The following is a 24123-nucleotide window of genomic DNA, read 5'->3' as shown; positions in this document are numbered from 1 at the left end:
CATGACTGGACTGGATTTGCAATGGCTCTCCGGTCTGCACAGCACAGCACGACACCAGATTGGGTTTTAATCTGCCCTTCTAGTTATGAAGATAATTCATTGGCAGGCAACCAGTTACAGCACAGCCTGGCTGCTCTTTGGTTTCCCCTTTAAGTTGAGGGATGGGTTCTGGAAGTTAGGCCCAGCTGAAAGTGGTTCAGCTATGCTCTGAGCCTTTCTGCTTGGAGTCTGCTTGGAGTCTGGAACAAGGAGTATGGATGGATCTCCTTCAAAGTGCTTTGCCAAATTCGGTATGGTGGCTGGATCAGTGTGTTTTTCTAGGTCCTCAGCTGTCTCTATTTATGTGTTTGATAAAGGGGTGGGTATGCTGAATTATCCTAATCACACCCCCTAGGTTGTCTATTGGCTAAAGTCTGCTCTCTCCCTTGATTGGAGGAGGCAACAGTGTGTCACCATGATGATGTAGTTTATGAGGCAAAACATCCTCTCCTTTGCCTTTTGCACATAAAATCTATTTTTGATATAATACATCTTTACATGTGTACAATCTTTATACCAATTACATACATGGATCGCATATTTTGTGGAGCAAACCCTCTTCCAATCCTCATTGCGGTGGGATCTTGGGTCTGGATTTGACACATTTTCACACTTTTTGTCTCGGACACAACATCTGATTTGTCCAGAATTTTGGACATATGTGCGCATGATATCTGGGCATAATCGTATGAAGTTTTATGCTTCTCACATAAATACAATTGCTACTAAACCAGAATTTTCACTGCCCATCACACAAATTTGTGGCACCTCTTAAAATGTGCACAAAAAAATCACATTAACACTGCTACTAATTCTATAATGTTTACAAATTCGCACCGTCCTTTATCAATCTTTTTATAAATATGCTTTCTGTGCATTGTGAATCAACAAAAATGTCTGGCTCCGCCTCCATCTCCATCTTGTAGCACAAGAGCAATCTCTGCCCTCTTCCTCTGCAGAGGCCACTGTTGACACTTTACAATCTGCATATTCTTTCAGCCAAGGAAGGTTCATTTTATCTCCCAGGAGCAGCCCCAGTGCCCCTCCCCTCTTAATCAACACCTGAATGTGAGTTCCTGGTCCAGAGAGCAGAAGGTGCCTTGCCCAGTGGGGGAGTTGCTTTGTAGTTTTGCCTGCATCAGGCTTACATTAAAAGTCACTTTGTTCAATTTTTCTTTGTAGAAAATAAACTTGCAAATTTAAAATAGGCAACTAGAACTCTAATTCCAGTCTCTAAACCATGAAGATTAAATAGTTGCAACCTATATTACTTTTGATAACAGGTCACTTAACTTATAGACATTTGATTTCAATTTCACAAGTTTAAGCTTCTGATTCAACTAATGACAGCTGTCATACAGGCTGCCGCTGGTACTGCGCCCATAGTTTGACAGATTTTCACAGGCAAGTACACTTTTTACTGTGGATATTTTGATTATAGATTCTGCTTTCCATGACATTGTATGTTCATATTGATTCCTTAAATGAAGTGACGGGTAACACTCAGCAAAGATATTAGATGTTTTGTGGTTGTTTGGTCTGGTATTTTGTATTTTCAGCAACCAAGAAAGAGGAATTTAAGAGCAATTTCTGGGTTTCTTGCAATAAAGCACTACCTTTCCTGCAGTGTTCATTCTTACTCGGTGGGCAGCCCAGCAACATGTTTCAGCAGTGAGGTCTCCTTCCCACTACTGACAACAGGCAAAGTAGATCTGGCAGCCATCTTTTCCAGTTTCAAAGTGCAATTTTCATAGGTTCTGGCATGCATAGGACTTTTGCTGCCATTTTGCTGATTATGGTGTCACCATCAGCACACAGGGATGTCGCAGGGCAGAGCAGAGTAGGTTAAAACATCCCACAAAGCTGTGCTATTTTTATTGGTTTAGAGAGATGGCCTTCCTTATCCAATCTGATCTGTACTTTTGTATCCGAGTAGAGTTCTTTTATTGCTAATATCAAGCTGTGAGGGCATCCGCAATTTTGTAATTTTGACCATAATAATTCACGGTCAACACCGTTGAATGCATGTGCGAGATATATAAACGCTAGATAGACTTTGTGGCCTTTTCAAATTGCTTCCATTTTCAAGACATTGAGGATGAACTAGTTCAATCCTCACCCTTCTCCTCTGACAAATCCCGTTTGTCTCGAATCAAAAGTGCTATTCTTTCTAATCCATGTTGATAGTTCTTCCAGAAGCAGGGTTGCAAAAATGTTGCCTATAACATCTAAAAGCGATATTGGTTAATAGTTCGATGGTTCAGTTCTGCAATTCCTTTTAAAAATCGGCACAATTATTGCGAGTTTCCAGGAAGCAGATATTCTTCGCTCTTTTATTATGTTTTGAAATAGTATAACACAAAACTCTGTCCATTCTTCCGGATGGCTTTTTAAAATTAGGTTAGACAATCCATCTGGACCAGCGACCCATAAGGTACTAATCTTTTGGATAGACCTCCAGATGTACTCTTGCTCAATTTTGAGGTCCCTATGATGATTCGTATTGAGTTTAGGGCCTTTGTTCTCTCCATGTTTTGCAAATAAATTGGTATAGTGATTGATCCTTCAGATCTTCAGATCTTCAGATACCATACTCATTAAGGCTGCCTTCTGTGGGATTTCCAGCTCAATTAGCATAGCCCAGAACCATCTAGAATTTCTCTGGGAAATGGATGCCAGTATGGCTTCAGCGTCTCTTGGTTCCATAATCACCTTATGTGACATTAGACAGCTTTTATATTGTGTCCTGAGTTTTCTTTTCAGCTCACTACAAGTATCTCCAGATTTTTTGTTGATATCTCTCAGCCCTTTCTGGTAATCCTTTTTTTGCGTGCAATTTGTGGGTCATATTTGTGTTTCCTATATACAGGTTTCTTCAGACCCGATTGTTAGACTCTATATATTGCCATGAATTGCTGGTATTCAATCACGTCTTTCTCGGGACATCCCACATTCTATCTAATTTCATTCGCTAGATAGATTATGTCGCTGTTATTCAATCGAAGACAGTTACGCCCTGGTTCAAGACTTACCGCCTGTCTCCATTGATCTTTTGGCAGTAGACTTTCTTGATTCCACAGTAGGGTCATTAAGTTATGGTCACTTTGTTTTGTCTTGATCACATTAACTTGGTTATCTCTTTGGCCATTCATTCCGATACAAAGAAGTAGTCTAGGATGGACTTTTGACTACCTCGTTCCCAGGTTTCTGTTGGTGGGTTATCGTCACAATTATTTCTGTTCATTATATGCATATTTCAGGCATTCATTTCTTCTAGCCAGATTTTTTTAAAATTCTCTTTCCCAAGTGATCCCTTGTCCATTTTTGCTGATTGGTTTGTTACCTCAATTAATTGAATATTCAAATCCCCACACAGTACTATATTGGGATTTGTAGAGTTAATCAATATGGTCTCAATATAGTCGCAAATTTCATCTATGAATTGTTGTCTACCTGCAGCCTGGTGGTTCCAATACACATTAAAGATGTGTACCATTCTTTTTTTTCATTTTTCTTTTTTGAATTTGCCTCTAGAAATTCCATTTGCATATATGGTGAAAGGTTGAGCCAGGAGTTTATACGAAACCCACTTTATAGTTTATGGTCTCAATATAGTCGCAAATTTCATCTATGAATTGTTGTCTACCTGCAGCCTGGTGGTTCCAATACACATTAAAGATGTGTACCATTCTTTTTTTTCATTTTTCTTTTTTGAATTTGCCTCTAGAAATTCCATTTGCATATATGGTGAAAGGTTGAGCCAGGAGTTTATACGAAACCCACTTTATAGTTTACCAGGATCAGTTGTCTGGACATAGGCCTTCCTTTGCTTTGTTGTATAGGAGGATTTAGTGCTATCTCAAATCCATCAATACATGGAATTTTCGCCTGCCATGTCTCTTGTAGGCAGATAATATCACAGGACCTTAACTCTTTAGACAGAGTATTCAATAAATGGGCAAACCCTCTAATGTTTCAGGAAACAAGTACTACCCCTTTTGCGACTCTTGGCATTAACTTCTCGCATTGGCATTTATTTTCTTTGCTACCCAAGACCAAATGTCACCTTCTTCTTTTCTTGGGCTCGATTCCTCAGAGCTGCAAGCCTCGTTTGGTTTTCCATTGGAGTTCTGCACCGTGATTTTTACTTCTTTTCATCTCGGTGCGGAGTGCCGTTTCAGCCTCCAATTCCTCCCTAAGTTCAACACCCTCCTCTTCTCTACCTTGGTTGTGTCTTTCTAGGGTATTTTGAACTATGTCGATATTTCATTTTCCAGGAGAGTCAACTTGGGTTTTTAGAGCAGGCCTCAGCTCTGGGACTCTGGAATCCTACAAAAGATTATCTACTTCGTATACTTGGAATCCCACTTCTAGTAACTGGTGCTCACACATCATTATAAGCTCCGCTCTCTTTATAGAGTCAATATGCAGCAGCACACTATCAAGATTATTTTCTTCTATAAATTCCACTCGCTTTATCTCCGTAGATTTTAATGATCTTAATGCTGGAATGTAATGAAATAGTTGCATCACATTATATCTATTTAGAGTTAGTTTTTCGTTCCTTGATTCTAGTCACTTCACAAGGATTCTATGGTCCTTGTTTCCTGTCTGTGTCTCATGCAAGTTTTAAAGTTGGCAGTTCTTACTCTTATATTTATCTGCTCGCCATCTTCTGTCATCCTCCACTTCAATCCTTTCAGTCTCTTTAGATGTAACTTGTTGTTGTTCTTTGAATGTTAACTCATTTGGTCCAGAGCTGGACTTACTTTTTCCAAAGAGAGACGAGTTAGTGGACCTCTCAAGTTGCTCAATATGATTATTATTTAAACTCTTTTTTTCCGTCGGTTTTCGATTGTGTAGAAGTCTCTTTTTCCTAAATGCACCTTCTTCTACATGGAATTAACGCTCAGATTTTTTTTTTGGAGATGGAGAAATTACACAAACTCTTTTGCTACTCAGACCAGCCACTTCAAGCTCTTCTTGGTCCACCAATTCAATATCCTCAAAAGATTAATTGGGTCTTATGGCTGAGTTGCTTCTTTTTTAATTGTTCTTTTTTTTCCCTGACTCAGGTTTTTATCTTCCTCATTCACCTCGACTGAGTTGCTGTAAGTCGACATATTCATCAAATCTTCAATATTGATCTTGTCTTCACTTTCTATGTTGATGGGTTTTTTTCCCCCTCCTCTTCCATCACTCCGCTGTACTTCACCAACTTGTTTGACTTTGATCACTTATCTAGTTTATTATTTAATTTTTGTTCTGTATTATGATTCATTACATTTGACGATTTAATATTTCTAAAGAAATTAGAGGCATTCCTTTCATTTCTATTTGTTTGTGTAGACATAACTTAATGAGCTACTTAATCTTGAAAATGGGAATAATGGGACTGGTAGTGGATGTCTTATTTCCTACATTCTCTCTGCCTATCATTTTTGTAAATGCCAATGTTATAAGGAGAATGGTCAAAATCAGAATACTATAAAGAATTCCACAAATTATTCTGCGTTTGGTGCAACCTTTTCTTGGGGCTACAGCAGTCACTTCTCAAAACATTTCCATTGTCACCACTTTATATTTGCTATATGTCTGTTTTTTATTGTTTTAATCATAAGTCATACATTTATAGCAAGAACTGTAAAAGGATTGCCAAAACAATTTTTAAAACAATGAAGCCGTATTTTTGGATCCCCAAAAAATTTCACTATATTTGTATTCCTTCTTATTAATGCTGGATAAGACTAATATGTGTAAGAGAAAACAGCAAGTAAGAATGTATGGATGAACATACAACATAAAAACTCAGATATTGAGTTCCCTTTTGATTATTCCATAGTTTTCTCTATTCCAATTCTAGAGAAGATATTTCAATGTTATTGCAGCTGAATGAATCCATGAGTCAAATATAAGTGTTTTGTTTTCTTTATCCACATTTTTATCATTGATCTTGTGGTCATCTTTTGCTTGTTCTTCTCTTGCTTCGCTGTGGGCTCTTGATTCATTGGAAATGCTTGCTTCGCTGTGGGCACTTGCTTCAATGGAAATTATTGCTTCGCTTGAAACAGGTGCAGGAGAGGTCAATGTTGTCTCACTTTTATACAGTTTGAAATCGTGGAGGTGGATCCAAGCCCTTCTTCCTTATTTTAACAGCAGTAGGGCTTATGTCCTTCACCTCTCATGGGCCTTCAAAACCGAGGGCTACTCCAGATGTGTACAAATGGGTGTACTAACACTTGGTCCCCTATATATAATGTCAATGCGTTTGATGAGTTTCCAAATTTGTTAGGCAAATTGTCCTCTTTGTTTACATTGACACTTCCTGTTGATGCCTGATCTGTTGAGAAATCAAATAAATACTTTGAGTCATTTGTTTTTAGATAAACATGCCTTTCTTCACATAATGCCCTTGCTAAGCTGTGGGTGTTTGTATTTTCCCTTGTCGATGGGGGCAGGGGGGTGACAGGAGTCCTCATTCGGCATCCAGTCACAAAGTCATGGGGCATTAAATGGTGATCTGAACCAGGTTGATTCCTCAGTGCATATAATGCAAGAGGTAGGCAATGTAGCCATCCTTTCTTTAGTGTTAACTATAACTTTGCGATCTTTTTCTTTAATCGCTTTCATATCCCATAGGCCAAAGCAAACTTATGCTTGATGCCTAATAGTGATACTATATTTTCAAAGAGTTATTTCACAAAATGCGGTCCATTGTCAGATTGCAAAACTTCACACACACCCCCATCTTGCAAAGACCTGGCACACCGAAAACTTTGCGGCATATCCAGCATCAGGATGCAAGCATGGTCCTGCATCAATCCATCTAGAAAAGATCATGTATCGATAGCCATTACATGTTTGTAACATATCTACCTAGTCTATGTACAAATTAGGTCTGGGGATTACACTGTTTACCGTACGCATGGTGTACCCTGCTGTATATTTTGGGCACACAACACAATTTACAATTAAGTCTGCCACCTGCTCACTGAGGTTTGGTATACACCAGTCTTTTGCTATTGTTGCAGCTAGACTCTCTCGAGTCACATGCATGGGATAGTTGAGCTGCTACAATGCGCTCCCAATAAAGCTAGAGGCATAATTGGCTTTCCTGTGCTACCCTGCCTCCAAATTGCCTCAGTGGGGGATAAAGAACATCCCCACTTTTTACAAAACTTTTCTTACTGTGATGCCTTCTATCTCAATTAACTGTACAATAGATATCATATAAAATCCTTCTTTAACCAACATGCATCGCCCTTTCACTTTCTTTAACTCTTTTAACGCATCTTTGCACATCGTTATGATATGATATGATATGTCATTTATAACGCACCTGAAAACAAATGTTTCTAGGCACAATAAGACAGGGAGTGGGAAAAGAGGGAGGACAAAACCACAATCTTACAAGGCCTTGTGTCATTCAGATCACGCAAGTGTGTTGAAGGGGAAGGGGAGAAGTGCCAAGGGGGTGAGGGGTGTTAAGGTAATCAAAAAGTGAAGCTAGGTGTGGCTCAGTGAAATCAGAAAGTGCAGCCAACGGGTGGCTCATAAGTGCAGCAAGAAGGGACTGTAGGGTTACAGATACAGACCACAAGTGCTGGCTGAGCCAAGTGGCAGTGCGAGGTGCAACTGGACAGGTGGGGACCTGGGCCCAAGTTCAGAAGGTTGCCAGGTGACCAGTGTGTGGTGCAGATGGGTCATCAGCAGGGGTGAGGAAGAGAGAAAGCAGAAGCAGAGAGGAAGGTTTTGAGTTGCTTCCAGAACAAGAGGTGGTTGTGCTAAAGTTTGAGAGAGACAGGGAGGCTGTACCAGAGGGAGGTCCCAGCCAAAGAAATGGATCTGCCCCAAACGTTCGGCTTGGAAAAGCAACTGACCCTCAGAGAGTTGGAGGTGGATGAGTGGAGAGCTCGAGAAGGGAGATGTTTAGGAAGAGAGAGTTGGAGATAGTGTGGTCCCAGGCCCAGAAAGCCTTGTGGACAATGCAGAAGGTCTTGAACTTCATACTTGATCCTTGTTTTCACTGGGAGCCAATGAAGAGATTTCAGGGATGGAGAGATATGATCACTGGACTTAAGGCCAAGGACAGGTCTCTCAGTCCTGTTTTGGATAAGTTGTATAGGATGGGGAGTAGAGGCAGGAAGATTTAAAAATAGGCTGTTGCAGTAGTTCAGGTTTGCGGGGACCAGAGCTCTGGAGACAGTGCATTTCTGGGGGAAGCGAGGAAAGGAAGAATGCCTCTTATGAGGTGCAGCTGATAGTTTGACTTCTTAGAGATGTCGGAGATGTGAGGAGAGAAGGAGAGAGTGGAGTCGAAGATTACCTCAAAGTTCTTAGCCTCACAGGTAGGAGCATGAAGAGGGCCCAGAGTTGGAAACCAGAAAGAGAGAGAAAAGGTGGGAGCTGGTATTCCAATGAGAAGGAGCTCTGTCTTACTGGCATTAAGGCAGAGATCACTGGTGGCACACCACTCCTGGATTGCGGACAGACAGTTAGGAATGAGAGAAGTAGTAGAGCTGGCCGAGGGAAGCCTGAAAGAGAGTTGGGTTTCATCCGTCTAACACTGAACGTTGGAGCAGAGAGCAGTGATGTGGTGGGCAAGAGGTGCCAGGTTTTGTTTGACCAGCCAGCGGGAAAGGTTAGACCCCTGGGGAACACCACAGGTAGAGAGAGATAGAAGACAGGAAGGACCCCAGTTGGACCTAAGAGGGGTGATCAGTGAGAAAGGAGGTCAGCCAGGCCAAGGCCTGATCAATGATACCCAGGTTATCACGCAAGCAATTGAGCAGGATGGAATGGTTGACCGTATCAAAAGTAGAAGAAAGATCAAGGAGAATGAGGTCAGAAGGAATGTTAGACTCAAGGTTAGAGAGCAGGTATTCATGGATGTTCAGGAGAGCTGTTTCCAAGCTTCTGGCAGCACTGAGCCAGACTGATTGTCATGAGACAACTAACAGATTCAGTGTGAAGGTTAAGCTGGTAGATGGCCAGCTTTTCCAAGTGTTTGCCCAGAAAACGAGTGATAGAGATTGAGCGATAGTTAGCCAGAGAGGAGGGATCAGCAGAGGCCTTCTTTAGGAGGGATACACAAGGGAGTGCTTCAGGGGGGAGGAGAAACTTCCAGTGGCAAAAGAGTGATTGCGGAAATCGGCCAAAGTTGGAGCAAGTGTGTCAATGTGGTTCTATGGTTCTGGAAGAACAGGGAAGAACCTGTTTTGACAATACTTTCATAGATCAGCCTTGTCTAGAAATGTTGTCAGGGGGGAACAAGGGAAAGGAAAAGCAGGGAGGATGAGAGGCAGCCATAGGAAGGCCAGGAGCAGGGTAGAAGGAAGAAGAAGAAGAGAGGGTGGACAGGATGTCCGGAATTTTAGTGATGAAATGAGAAGCCAAGGCCGTACAGAAGTTGAGTAATATGCGCAACATGTGGCCTCTATGTCTGCAGCTTTGATTATGCGAGAGATTAAGTCTGTTCTTTTTGAATGGACTGTGCATTTACGATGGCTATTGTTGCTGGGAAGCTTAAGACTTCAATTATTTGGTCTGCATGGAGGAAGGCCCTCTTCTTCCAATGTTCTAGGCCTGCGTGTACTGTTGTGTCACATAGGCGGAGTCTGAGTACATCATCACGTCCTCATCCTCAAATCTTCGCACTGCATCAATAAGCGTGTCTAATTCTGCAGCCTGCACTGAATAGGTTGACGGTAATCGTCTGCTCATTAGTACTTCAAAGGTGCCCTCTCCAGTCACCCTTACTACTGCCGATCCCAAATGTCTCATCCCAGTTTTTTGGTCCATCTTGGATGAACCATTAATGAATGCCACCGCCCCTCTTCCCAAAGCATTCTCTCTAACATGGGGAATATCATTATAACATTCAGTGTAAGTGACACAGTCATGCACATCATCATCTTCTACCACTGGTTAAGCTATGAACATTGCTGCATTATCTATGCTACACCCTACAATTTTAATCGCAGGGTTAGAGATGTTTATTTCTTACCCTGATGCTCTTTGGGTGGTCAACATGCTCTTGGGTTTCTCTAAAATTTAAAATATCGCATGCTCTGCAAACAGATTTACAGAACATCTCATAGTTATACTCTCCATTTGAATGAGAAAATAAGTACAATTTGTCAATATCATTTGGAATCTCTAATATAGGAGTTGTGCTGATCACATCTTTTAATTCATTCAATCTTTCAGTCATGTCGTCTGTCCACACCAATTTAGTGTTAGCCACTTGTGCTTCTTTTGAGCGCTTTCAAGTGTGGTCGAATATATGTGTTGTAGTCAAAGACCCAAGCCATGCAATAATTGCATTGACCTACAAATTGCTGCATTGGTCTCACATGTTTGGCTGCCCAGTTCTCATAATAGCTTCTGCTCTTTCAGGTGTCACTCTTTCACTTTCATGCAATATTAACTGTCCTATGTATAATACTTATTTCTGACAATACTGTAGTGCTTCTTTGTCTACTTTGTACCGTTTCTCAGCAAGTATCATCATCAGTTTGACAGAGTCTTCTCTGCATCTCTCTTTTGTCTTCCTACACACTAAAATGTCATTTACGTATTGAATAATGGTGCTTTCGAGCTCATCATTTCCTAAATCCATCTGAAGGACTCTGTTAAAAATGGAAGAGGACTCACAGTAACCCTGAGGTAATCTAGTATGTTTCAGGAAAATTGTTCTTTATGAAAAGAAAGTCAAATCCTTTGAGTCCTCATGGCAGGGAATTGAGAAAAATGAATTTTTTAAATCAACAACAGTTAATTACCTGGCTGTTGATGGGATATTGCATAATATTGTCACAGGGTTTTGAACAAAAGGAATCTCTGCTTCGACTATATGGTTTAAAAGGGGAAGGTCCTGGATAAATCTCCACAACCCCCCCTTTGAGGGTACACGGCCGTGTTGCATTGCACATCTGATGGTACCAGAATTCCTTGTTTCATTATTGTGGATATGGTTTTGAATATCTCCTCATCCGCCTCTGTGGATACTGTTTTGCATGTGGCAAAATAGCTCCTGGTTTATACTTAATTTTCTCTGCTCCTACTCCTTTCAATAGGCCTACATCATATGGACTTGTGGTCCATAAGATACTTGCCACTTTTCCATGTCTTCCTGAAAAAAATGGCAGCTTCATTTTTACCAATGAAATTCTCTATGATACCTCTATACTCTCAACGTTAATCCAATATGTGAGACTTATAAAGAATACTAGTTTGTCATCTGATTAGTCTTCCCTAAACATTTCCTCATCTGTCAGTTCTGTCTGTCTATATCCTTCATTGAAGGCTATCCATGTTCTCCATCCTCTTCCCTCATTGTATGTCCCATTTAGCATTACCCTTTCTTCTCTTACCACTGCTGTTTCTAATTCCAAAGGAATAACTTGCCATTCCTCATCATCCACGGGAATTTCTGGCCTGAACAAAAATGTATCCGGCAGCCTTATTATTTTACCTGTTAATTTAGGTAACCATTATAGTAAAACATGCACTACATATAACAATACTTCCTCATCTAGAGGGACTACCCATACATCTTTCCTTCCTGCAAAGGCTAGTATAAATTTGCACACATGTATATAATGTTTTCCCCGGGGTTGAACACACTATACCTTTGTCTGCAAAAGATATTGTCATATTAAGTTCTGTTATTAGATCACATCCTAATATATTCACTGCTGTCTGTTTAGAATATAGCAATGGCATAGACATGTCGTGTTCCCCCATAGAAGTAGATAATTTGTCTGTAAATTTGACTAAAATCATCACACCAATAAATCCCTGTCAATACCTAACATTGAACATTTTCCCTCACGGATACATGAACGAGTCACTCCAATGTCCAGAAGAAATGAGTATGCCTTGCCTCCTATCACCATCTTAGCCCTTGGTTCCTCTTGGAGGTCTGGTGTTACAGATAGTACTGAACACATCAGGTCTTCCTGTGGGCTGTCCTGTTATGGGTATAAATTCATCCACGTGAAAGGATTTCCTCCAACCACAGTCACATTCCCTAGTTTGGATTTGACTACCTGTGTAGCTCCTGTGTTCATCTGCCATTGTGATACACCTGACTGTTGCATTGGGATGTATTGTATCTGTTGAGTGGGTGCCTGTTGCATTTGCATGGGTGCTTGCTCTTGCTGCCCCTGTAATGATTGTGTATGCATTGGTACTTGTTGGAATTGCTGCAGTTGTGACACTTGTGTCTACATTGGCACTTGCTGAAACTACTGTGGTTACGGCGCATATGCCTGATTTCACATGTGACCTTGGACATAATGTCCATGTGTATATGTGTTATATTGTAGAGCATATCCCATCCCTCCTCTTGAAGATTGCCAATTCTGTTGTGACATGGCTGCTCTTCTTCTACATTGTCTAGCCATGTGCCCATATTTTCCACAATTCCAACATATTAATAATTGTCCACCATTAAATCCTCCACTTCCTTGAGGGTTTTGAAATCTGCCTTGTCCTCCTCCTCGATGCCCATTCCCTCTGCTTCTCGGTACATAATTATTCCCATTCTGATCTTGGGCATTGACTATATTATTTTGCTGTGGGAATTGTACTATTTGTGCCGTGCTTCCCACATTGCTTGTCAACATTGCTCCCTCTATGGCATACTTTGATAACTTCTTCTGCACCAACTTCCAAGGCGTTCACGTTGCTGCTGATCTATCCTCCCGAGACACAAAGGACAAACAACCTTTTGAGTGCAGGTATATGTCATTTTCTGTGTGAGTGAAGGTAGACCTATTCAAAAAGGGAGACTGCTGGAGACTGCGCCAGACAACCTTCCGTTGATGTAGAGGCTGCTGTGTGAATGTTTGTTCAGGAATGGAACCCTTAAGTGTGTTTCCCTGTGCAATCTGTGAGAAGGGAACTGTGCAAATAGGTATGCAGATGTGTGTGTGTGCCATCACCACAGAGAATTATGACTCCCATAATCCTGGGTGGTGACATCAAACCGGGGAGTTATGACATATAAAACGGTGCACGGATGGTAATTGGATTCAATGAAATTCATGTAAATCATAAGTCTAATTGATTTTCCTCGCTATAGTGGTTTAAAAATTGTGTTAACCCTTGATTGGCTAGACATTAGCTTGTGAAGCACAATTCTTATGTTCTCTGTTTATTATGTCTTTAATGTCAACAACTAATATGTCACTCTACTCAGCAATTCTCCAGTAAAATTTGTGTTTCAACAGTACCATGACAAAGTATGCTCAAAGCAATCAGATCATTAATGTTAGTTTTACTCTGTTATGTTAAAACTATCATTGTCGCAAAGCATGTAGCTAATATTACATCTTCATTAAAAAGATATTAAGGATGGGCCCTACATTCAAACATTCACTAGTTATCCTTGCATATTTGTAAAAGCATATAAGCCACGTAGATAAACCCGGTAACAGACATTTGATATAGAGAAATGTATTCCAGATGGATCTGTTATGTGATTTAATTCATTTTTCCTGCAAGCTTGAGCCATTTGAAAATGGAAGGTGGTAGCTGGCAAACAAGACTTGGCATCTGAGTATGCAATTACACGCCCTGTGATTCCATCTTTATAAGGTGAGTAGCAGGTGCAGATGGCACTTGTTTACTTGGATCATATTATAAGAAAACGTGGCGCCAATAACACAAGTAACCATGAGGCAGTTTTCAGGTCATCTGTTTTGGTGCTAATATCCCTCTGAGTTATTGGCCAATATCAGTCAATGATGAAGCCAGTAATGTGTGCCCCAGCTGTACAAATTCATTTCCAAGAACGATGACTGCGGAAGAATTTTGAGATGCATCCAGTAGCTTGCAATCTGTGAGAGATATGTGCCATTCCGTTTTTAATGAACTACATTGCTAAAATTAGAATAGGACACACAAACAGGCTGAATTTATTTTTTTGCATGTGAACTCTTCAGAATATAATTAATGTTAGGCATGATTTCGGAAACAAGTGTGCAGGAAGCTTTGTGGACGACTGCCATACTTTTGTAATGCAAAGACTGACAAAACAAACTGTGGTGTGCAATTAAAAAGAAAGAACATTGACTCATTGTCAGTTGATTGGAAATTGCACACAAGTTGCGATTTTGCACCAGGCAAGGTGTATGATGATTCTAGTGCTCCACCCCACCATTTTACATTTTCAAGCTTAGTGGGTTTGAGACATATGTCAAAACTAATTCGGATTTAAAGTTCATTTCACAAGGGAGTAAGGGACCTTCCTCCTCTAAGAACATTGTTTGTAAAAAAAATTTTTTAAATTATTCTTGGCTTTTCCAAATGTCAACATGTAATAACATTAAAAACATAAACACAAACAAAAACAATTACAGAAGACTTTGGTAAAAGGTTATTTGGAAACGTTCTGTGAAATGAGAAATTTTTTAATCACGCATGCCCACCAATATTATTCAAATCTAAATCGGATTTAATAACAATAGTTGGTCGAAAAACTGAAAGGCAATTACTCATTGTATTGATAAATAGTGAAACATCTTTTTTGAAGAGGAAATCAGTAATATGCCATTTTAGCCTGGCTAACATATCAACATAGCACAGGGTTGAGCAACATGCAAACCCTTGCGAGAAGGCCTGAGGGGTGACTTCCCCCTGGGACCAGCAACAACTGCAATGGTGGAAGAGCCCTCAAATTCAGAAGTTCTTTTGGGGACAAAGACTGCAGCCAGGACACCATATCAAAGCAGCAGGGGATGAGCAACATCTAAACTCACCCTATAAGACGCATTAGTTGACTTCCACCTTACCCAACCTGAGCTCAGCAGCACACATTTAAATTGGCAGCTGGAGCTTGGCTGCACACTACATAAAAAAGCAACTTGTTTTAAATTCAGCAGATGCAACTCTTCATTTGTTTCTTGTTTTCCCTTTCTGCAAACATCCCTTGATTTTGGTGGTCTAACTCTTGTGGGGACATTATTTGATTTTATTGCAGGCATCAGACGCTTGCATCCTGCAGACTAGAGTCTGCTTTCATTTTCCACTTCGCATTGGTCACATGACTCTTCGGCACAGTTTAAATATGCCTGCAGAGCAGACAGCGTGCATACCTAATGCGTGTCAGAGGTGTGCAAAAGGGAAGCCATCATGTGCCCTTCTGTGCTGCGGGCGGGCTCGCCGTGGCTAATGCCAGGCTCACTGATAAGGATATACTATATTTGGCTTCTTCCAATACCTTGTTCCTTGCTAATTTGAAAGGCACTTTGGTGGATGTCTGACCCGCATGAAGGAGACAGGATCTTGTTTTAAAATTATTCTTGCTATCCTAACGCGTTCCTTGGTAGCTCATGCAGCGTCTGTCTATGAGGTTTTGTGTGACAACCCCCTGATTTTATGTGCCTTACTGAGACTTGGTTTACAGAGGTGTCTGCACCCGTGTTGGTGCAGCTGCTTTCGGGCAAATAGAATAGAATTCACCTTGATCGGATGTTGCTCCATCCGGGAGGAGGTGTTGCAATTTTTTAAAATCTTGATTTCAATGATCACGAATTTTGTTACTGCATGAGGTAGACATGGAAGCTTTATGTGTCTGCCTGGTTGTGTCAGCAACTTGTTCTGTGCATTTCCTGATCATGTGCATGCCACCTGGCCCCCATGCACGATTCTTGAACCCTTTTCTGGACTTACTAGCAGAACTTCAGGCGAAGTACTCTCACCTGGTTGTTCTCGGAGATTTTAATATTAAGTTCGATCTCCCACATGCCCCTATCATATCCCAATTCATTGTGGGTCTGACTGATTCGGGCTTGTATCAGCCCATGTCGGAGCACACTCATGTGTTAGGACATACCCTTGACCTGGGTTTCTCAGACAAATCTAAAATCGCTGTGTGTATGATGTGGAGCCAGTGGTATGGTCAGATCACCATTTAGTGCCTTTTGTGCTGAAGCTCCGTGTAGCCCCCTCAAAAAACCCTGCTCTCTCAGCTATGTGCAGAGGCGTAGCCAGGATTGGCTAGCAAATGGGGCCTGATGCTAATGTAGTTGGGCCCACTGCACTGACAATAATATCTGTAAATTCCCACACAGCGCTGCTGAGTGGGCATTTACATATTTTTGGTGGGCCTTGCCCCTCAGGCCCTACCCTGCCTACGCCTCTGGCTATGTGGCGGAACTGACGCTCTAATGTTGGAAACACTCTTTTATCTATTGTTAAAAAGGAGTGTACCACTAGTACCATGGTTGACCTGTCTCCCTTGACTGAATGGTTGAGGGTTGCTGTGGATGCAGTCGCTCCCTCCAAGCTCACGCAACTCTGCAGGCGCTGATCAGAGCCTTGGTTTTCCGATGCACATAAAGCGGCCTGTCTCAGCGTGAGACAGGCCGAACGCAAATGGCGCTGGATTTATGGGGTGGCTGAGAAGGTGGTATACCGTCAGCTCAGCAAAGATTATCATGCTGCCATCTATGAAGCCAGCCAGGCTTTCTTTACTCATAAAAGTAAGAATGCTTTAAATTGGTCCAGGGAACTATTCTGAGGGGTTAAATCACTATCTTTCACCGCTAATTCGATCCCTATGGTGACCGCTACGCAGTTGCCTTGCGTCTCATTGGCCCAATATTTTATTACTAAAATTGAAAACATTCATACTAATATTCATTCGGTGTATCAGGTTGACCCCAATATAGATTTTGCTCTCCACATATTTGGTCAGATTGTCCTCTGTTTACTAATGAAATAGTGAGCAAAGCCATCATGCAGCTTTCATCGGCTGCTCCTTCTGACCCTATTCCATTATAGGTCCTTAAAGACATCATGCCTGGTATGATCTCCTGGGTGTCTCAAGTAGTTATTCATTTTTTGCCAATCTATCTGTATTGCAGCTGAGCTTAAACAGGCCACTGTTATCCCGCTCTTGAAGAAGCCGTCACTGGATCCTGTTGTTTCTGCCAACTTCCGACCTATTTCTATCCTTCCCCTTTTCATGAAACTGGTGGAAGGCCTGGTATCTGTCATTATCTCCTCCTTTCTGTAATCATCTTGGTTCTTTGACCCATTTCAGTTGGGATTATTTCCAGGGCGTGGCACGGAGAGTGTCCTGGTTTCTGTTGACATGGCCATGTTGGTGGACAGTGGGAGAGTGGGTTCCCTGATATTGTTAGATCTTTCAGTGGCTTTCAACACTGTTGACCACTCTATCCTGCTTTCCTGCCTGGTCCTAGTGGGTCTCCCTGGGCCTGCCTTGGCGTGGTTTACTTCTTTCCTGGCTGACAGGGGTCAATCGTTTTCTCTCCCTCCTATTTCTTCCCCTTCCCATACTTTGACCTGTGGTGTTCTGCAGGGCTCAGCCTTGGCCCCTACGCTCTTTATGTTATGTTATGTGTATGCTTGTATCGCGCCGGTAGCCCACAGGCATCAGGGCTCTGGTGACATATAACAATACTAGACATACATTAGGACAAGCCTTGAGCGTCCAGGCAGACTCTCTATTTCCTAAAATAGGTGTAATCACTTGAAAAGGAATGTCTTCAGATATTTCCTAAAAATTTGATAATTCTCTTCCAACCGATTAGTGGGTGGTAGTCCATTCTACAGTTGCGCGGCGCGTACTGAAAAGGATCTGCCCATTCCTGCCTTACGATTGTATCTTGACACATTTAACATCTATATTCAGCCTCTGGATTGTCTTGTCCACTCCTTCGGACTTTGGTGCTATTCATATGCCTACGACACTCAGATCCTGGTTTGTTTAGATCTAAGCCAGGCTAAGGTGTCTTTGTGCCTGTGTCGGTGCCTGATGGCCTTGGGGGGGTTGGATGAACAGAAATTGGCTGAATCTGAATAGGCACAAGAAGGAGGTCTTGGTGGTGTGTTCCCCTCCTAACCCAACTCTTCAGACTCCATCTTTCTGGCCCTTCGCACTTAGTGATTTTCCTATGCTAGTGACGGTGGTCAAGAACCTAAGGGTTGCTCTGTACTCAATGCTCTCCATGGCCTCTTAGTTTGGTGTGGTCTGTAAGGCTGGCCACCTCCATCTCAGGACACTGTGTAAGATTTTACCATTGCTACATAATTCTCCATATGGCGCACATATTATCCCTGTCCTGCGTTCTTCCATTAGCTCCTGGTGTCCAGGCGAGTGGAGTTCAAAGCACTCTGCATTGTACATATGGCTTACTATCAGCAGGCGGCAGACTAACTTTGTGATAAATGTACTCCATATGTCCCAGTCCAAACACTACACTCTGGTTATGCCCGTCTAGTCGTGGTTCCCAGGTTGCATCTTTCTAGGAGTGGGAGGCCGAACATTCTCGATTGCAGATGGTAAACTGTGGAATGCGGGGCCCCTCACCCTTAGACGGTACCATGGTGCCACCGGATGTACGAGTGCTTTATGGCTTTATCTAACATGCCATTGCATAACATACGCTTATTCTGGAAGCAACAGAGATAACACCCAATAAAAACAGTGATTCTGGGGACATATACAGCAGCCAGATAAACATATTAGAACAGCATGGCAGACGGTGTCATCCAATCCCCCTAGACAGCCTGTCAGGTGACTTCCATGCTCAACCTGAGACCAGCAGCACCCACAGAATTTGAAGCTGACTGGCAGAGCAAGATTGAGTCAATGCCCCATGATGGTGGAGGCGCTGCCAATTTTAAAAGTTCCTTTCGAGACTTAGAATGAAGCCAGGCTGGATGTCAAGTAGGTACAGGAGCGAGCACATCCAAAGGCCCTGATAAGACCTATCAGTCATCTTCTGCTTACCTAACCTCAGAGCAGCTGTACTCTCTGCTTCTGGAACTATAGAAGGATCTGGATTGCTTCAGCGGGTCACGTAACAAACAAAAGTGAAAGAGAGACCAATTTCAAAAACTCTTTGTTGCAGAAGTTCAACTGTCAAGCCTCAAATTCAGTTTTGCTAATGGTTGAGAAACATCCAAGCACCCCAAGGAGACGAAGCAAAGGAAGGCTGACAAAAGTAAACTCTCGTAACATCTTTGTCTTGCTCAACCTTCTTGCCCCACAATCACCTGATCAACTAAGATGGTGACATACCACCTTACTGGCTGACTACCTGATGTGCCTTGCTCTTTTGCCACCTTAAACATCTTCAAAACCATTCATTTGCTCCTTTAAACCACTATGCTTTAACTAGACCTTTCTACCTTCTATTAGAGCCTGCAATTTCAGAACAATGGGGGGGTGTCCTGCCCCCCCTTCATGCCTCATCTTATCCCTCATCAATCCACCTCTTAATTTCCAGATGGTTACTCCAACGGATCATCTATGAAAGACCTGTCTCCCTCTCACAGTCCATCATTCTAATGTCACCTAGACCTTAACAACCTCACTGATGTAGCCTATAATCATTGCAATCACATGGCCTACTCCCAGACTGAGCACAGTGACGTGCAGTGTTCTAGTCCCAAATCAGTGTCACAGAAAGTCTCTGTGGACTCTGCCCATCTCACTAGTCAGGTCTCCCCAGTTTGTCCCCATGGGATAATCTGATGTACACTGCTCTGTTGGATTGAAAACTAAAAATGTCAGGAAGAAATTCTGCCAGCTGTTGCTATGCTCCCACCCTGATAAAGGGTTTGCAGATTCATGCATTAGGCTCAGTTACCAAAAATCAAATCATTGACTTACTCACCTTACCAACACTAAACTGATACCTGCTGAAGTAACCTATCCAAGGTCTGCCAAGATCAGTCCTCCACAGACATTGATGGCTGCAGGAGAGTGTCCAGCAATGAAAAATGGCCATGGCATGACCACCATCAGCATTTACTATGGAACCCTCATGGCCACAGCTAATATTTTTTGCTTTTCTTCCTTCCTCACAGAGTTAACCAGATAAGCTACAGAAAATACCACTGTTAACTAAACCAGTGCATGCCTTCCCACCAACGTGCACCACAATGACTATCTTGCAATTAGACTGCCATATAATCATAATAGCAGACACATTCCAAATAGCCAACCTAATAATTGGTCCTAGGGGGCTCTACATACTCTGACTTCCTCCTGTCCGTGTAATAGGCCCTCCTATCCATCGTCAGACCATTCTTGTTGATGGCCCACTGACCTTATACCAAATGGTCTCATCCACAAAAAACAGCTGTGACTCAAGCATGACCTAAATACTTTGGAGGTTGCTGTTATCCATGTGCAATCAAATGTTCTGAATACATCAAACATCCAGGATCAGTTTTTGTCATTCAATATTGCCATCTCAGAATCCTGGTTCTCGGAGAATGTGGCAACCATCCCTGACAAAATCTTTCCCCAAAACTTCAAGAAAGCCTACATGAATGGAGAGACGCAGAAGAGCAGAGGGTTATCCCTCATCACCTATCAGCTGATACCTGATATAGACTCCAAATTAAACATGTACCCTTTCGGTACATCTGGACAAAAATCTTAGTTTAATCCACACATTTCCATCTCTATATTGACTATAGTCTGACCCTAAAGATGAAAGAAAGAGTTCCTAGACAAATGGCTCCATCTAATATGCCCAGTACCTGATTCTGTTCAGATGTCTATGATCCTGGGAGACTTCAACCTCTGGGTATATGCCCACAGCATCAAGTGAAACTCCTGAAAAATGTGAAAAATTTGAGCTTCTCACACACCACTGAAGAACCCACTCATAGTGACGGAAACATGTTAGACCTAGTCTTCACCCATAATTTAGCTTTATACAAAACAGAAAGTAATCCTGATGAATGGTTCAACAACTTCACCATCAGCCCTGCCATTCCAAGTTAGCTCTACTACAGCCCAAGAAAGCAGCTATCCCCGACCAGCCGCCACCTTCAAACCACTCAACAAAACTGACCTGGACTAATTCGCAGAGAGATACTGAATGGCAAAGCTAGACACATACACCCCAAAAAAAATCTTGAAAACCCTCCATAATGAGATAACCAGAACCCTGGACCACCTAGCAGCATCTAAGTATTAATGCCTAAAAATCGTTACCCAACTAAACAAAGAAAACAAATGGTTATACAGCAATTTAGCAGCCCTGAAGAGAGAAGGCCAAAAACAAAAAGAATATGGTGGTCCTCTCCCCTAGCTTCAATGCCTACACAATGCCACAAACACTTCTTTAAGACTTAGCTCAATGCACCTACAGTTGATATGCATATGACATGGAAATACCCCTGTAGAGCAACTTGGATCATATCCAGATCAATTACATCCCTCACCTCAACCAGTTTGGATATTGTAGAGAAATGTCTGGCTTACCAGAGACAAAGTTAAAAAATGTAAAACCCAGCTGGAAACTACCTTTCCCTTCCCTTCCACGCCCTAAGCACACACCCTGCCCTTCATTGCCCCCACGCAATGAACCTCTGAGTCATTTGAGACAACCTTTAGCTCCATCTGTCACAGAACATCAACCACTTCCTTGAAAGAAAGAAACGGCTTAAGGCTCTGCATTCAGTCAGAAGCTGTGACATTCCTGATCAAGAAATGTCAGCCATTTCAGAAAGAAGCAGCCTCCATTAATTTGCAAATCCACTAAACATGACCATTATTGCCCCAGCCTTACAGCACTGCACTGACTCCTGAAACACCAGTAAATGGAATACAGGATTGTATGCCTGATCCACAGAGCCTTAGAGAAAATTGGATGAGAGTATTGCAACAAACCTTTCAACCTCTACGCCCCAACTTGAGATCCTCCAACAAAATGTTACCAAATAGTGTAGGATTTCACAAAACTTTGGCTGGAGGCAAAAGACTGGCATCTACAGCCCTTGTACGTTGGCTCAATCTTCTTATTCAGAATAAACCTCAACAGAATTATAAAATCTTCAAGATAGCATTGTATGCTTTGCAAAACCCTGTGCTCTAGCACCTTGAAGTGTGTACTTTGCTAGATGGAATTACCAGTAACGCTCTCAGACCCAAATAATCAGGCGGACTCAAAGAATATGGCAAAGTACTATTTTATTATTAGCATAAAGTAAAGTAGGGCAATCTGGTGAACAACAAGCATTCACGCACTCACAACCAAATGTGATTATACAAAGGTTATATACCCGATATGCGTCATATATGACATCATCCTACATTGCAAACTGTAAAACCTACTGAAGGGAGGGATTAGTTAAAGGAACATATATACATATATATTATGTAAGTACTAACAATATTACTGGATGACCCTTATCTGGTGGGCACGTCTTGAACACCTCTAGATATGTATAATACTGATTATAACGGAAAAATGGCAGCAGGTTGGCCAATGCAACATTGTATAGCATGTTGCTATATAGACCCTCCGATTGGTTGGCATGCTTTTCTAACCTTGGACTTTTGACTCATTAGCAGCATGTAAGGAAAACGAAACTCAGGCGCCGAGAGGAACGTCAGAATACTTCCCACTTAGTCCATCATCTCTCATCGTTCAGGCCCCAAGCCAAGGCTTCTCCTTTGTAGTAGACCTGTTCTCTGTTCTGGGACATTCAAGGGAGTGTAGGCACACAATTATCTTTGTTTGAGCTTAATGAATAGCCCTTTTTTTCGACTTCTGAATCACGTGTGAGGAGACTACATATTTGTCCATTTTGATCTTCTATTTACTGCTATTTGATTCAATTAAGCTGGCTGTTATAACCCTCCTTAGCCTCTGGAGACTTGCTCACTCCATCTTGTATAGGTTTTCCACATATTTAATTGTCCAATACTTGGCTCTTGCAGATTTTTTCTTCTTTGCTTAATTTAAGAGAAATAGGTCTTTCCTAAATGACTAATCCTTTTAACTCCACTTGTGCCTTGCAATTATTCCGTAAAGTAGCATCTTTGATCCCTGGCCAATAGACTGCTCATCATTCCTCACACAAAGCTGTTTTTCCAGTGCCTCCTGACTCTGCAGCACTGGTCTTTCTCTGAGGTAGGTTGATTGGTTTCAATACGAGTCTGGCGTCCATCTTTCCATCATGGCCACTCTAGCCACATTATTATTTCCTCTGCAGCAAGCTTATTTATGTCTCGTCTACCTTTGTTTTCTGCATATATACACTTATAAGTCAGAAGGTTACTTTATCTTCTTTACATATATGATTTCTTCATATCTTGATCACATGTTTCTCTTGTTACTTCAGTTACATCTTTATTCTTTGAGTATTTACATATAATCTCAGTGCTTCTCAGGGCCTGATTCTCAACCTGGTCTTAAGTACCGAAAAGGTTGTTAAAAGGGTTAACAACCTTTTCAGTACTTAAGACCTTTTCTGAAGGTGATGCATTTGGTAGAAATGCAGCACTTTCAGAATACATGTGGTAGTTGCTAGGATGGGTTGGAAACCAACCTAGCAACTGCCACTTTCGTTACCTGGTTTTATAGAAGGGTATTCTTGTGGTTCTCCTCCAGTTTTATATGGGTGCTAAAATCGCGCACATATATGGTACCATTTTGATGCCGTTATACTGGAGGAGTGCCACAAGAAGCCTTGTTTGGTGTATATGAAAGTGTTCATATACACCTGTGTGGTGTATATGAACACCTTCTTATACACCAAAGCATGCAGCTTCAACATTGCATTCTTTGGTGTACATGAAAGTGTTCATATACAACACACGGGTGTATATGAACACTTTCATTTACACCAAAGTGTTCATATACACTGCACGGGTGTATTTGCACACTTTCATTTACACCAAAGCAAGCAGCTTCAGCGTTGTAATCTGCAATGTTGAAGCTGCTTACTTTGGTGTAAATGAATGAACACTTTCATTTACACCAAAGTAAGCAGCTTCAAGCAGATATGTTGATGCAAATATCAAAGTAAATAAACTAGTACTGACTCATTGACAAATATTTGTTCAGCACATTATAATCTTAACAGATACATTTGTGAGTGTTTTGTGTGGAAGAGGAGGTACCCCCCATAGTTATACCACTCAACCTTTAAGCTGCTTACTTAGGGTTATAGGACAGTGTTCATATATACCTGTGTTCTCTGCAGCATTTTTGTAAAATAACAAATATGTCATTATTTTACAAAAAATGCTGCAGAGATTTCAGCATTGCACCATTGCACCCGTTATAACTACAACAG

This window comes from Ambystoma mexicanum, chromosome 5q, assembly GCF_040938575.1.
Source record: "Ambystoma mexicanum isolate Mex_15411 chromosome 5q, UKY_AmexF1_1, whole genome shotgun sequence".
Classification (NCBI taxonomy): Eukaryota; Metazoa; Chordata; class Amphibia; order Caudata; family Ambystomatidae; genus Ambystoma; species Ambystoma mexicanum.
Note: the sequence above shows the minus strand (reverse complement) of the source record.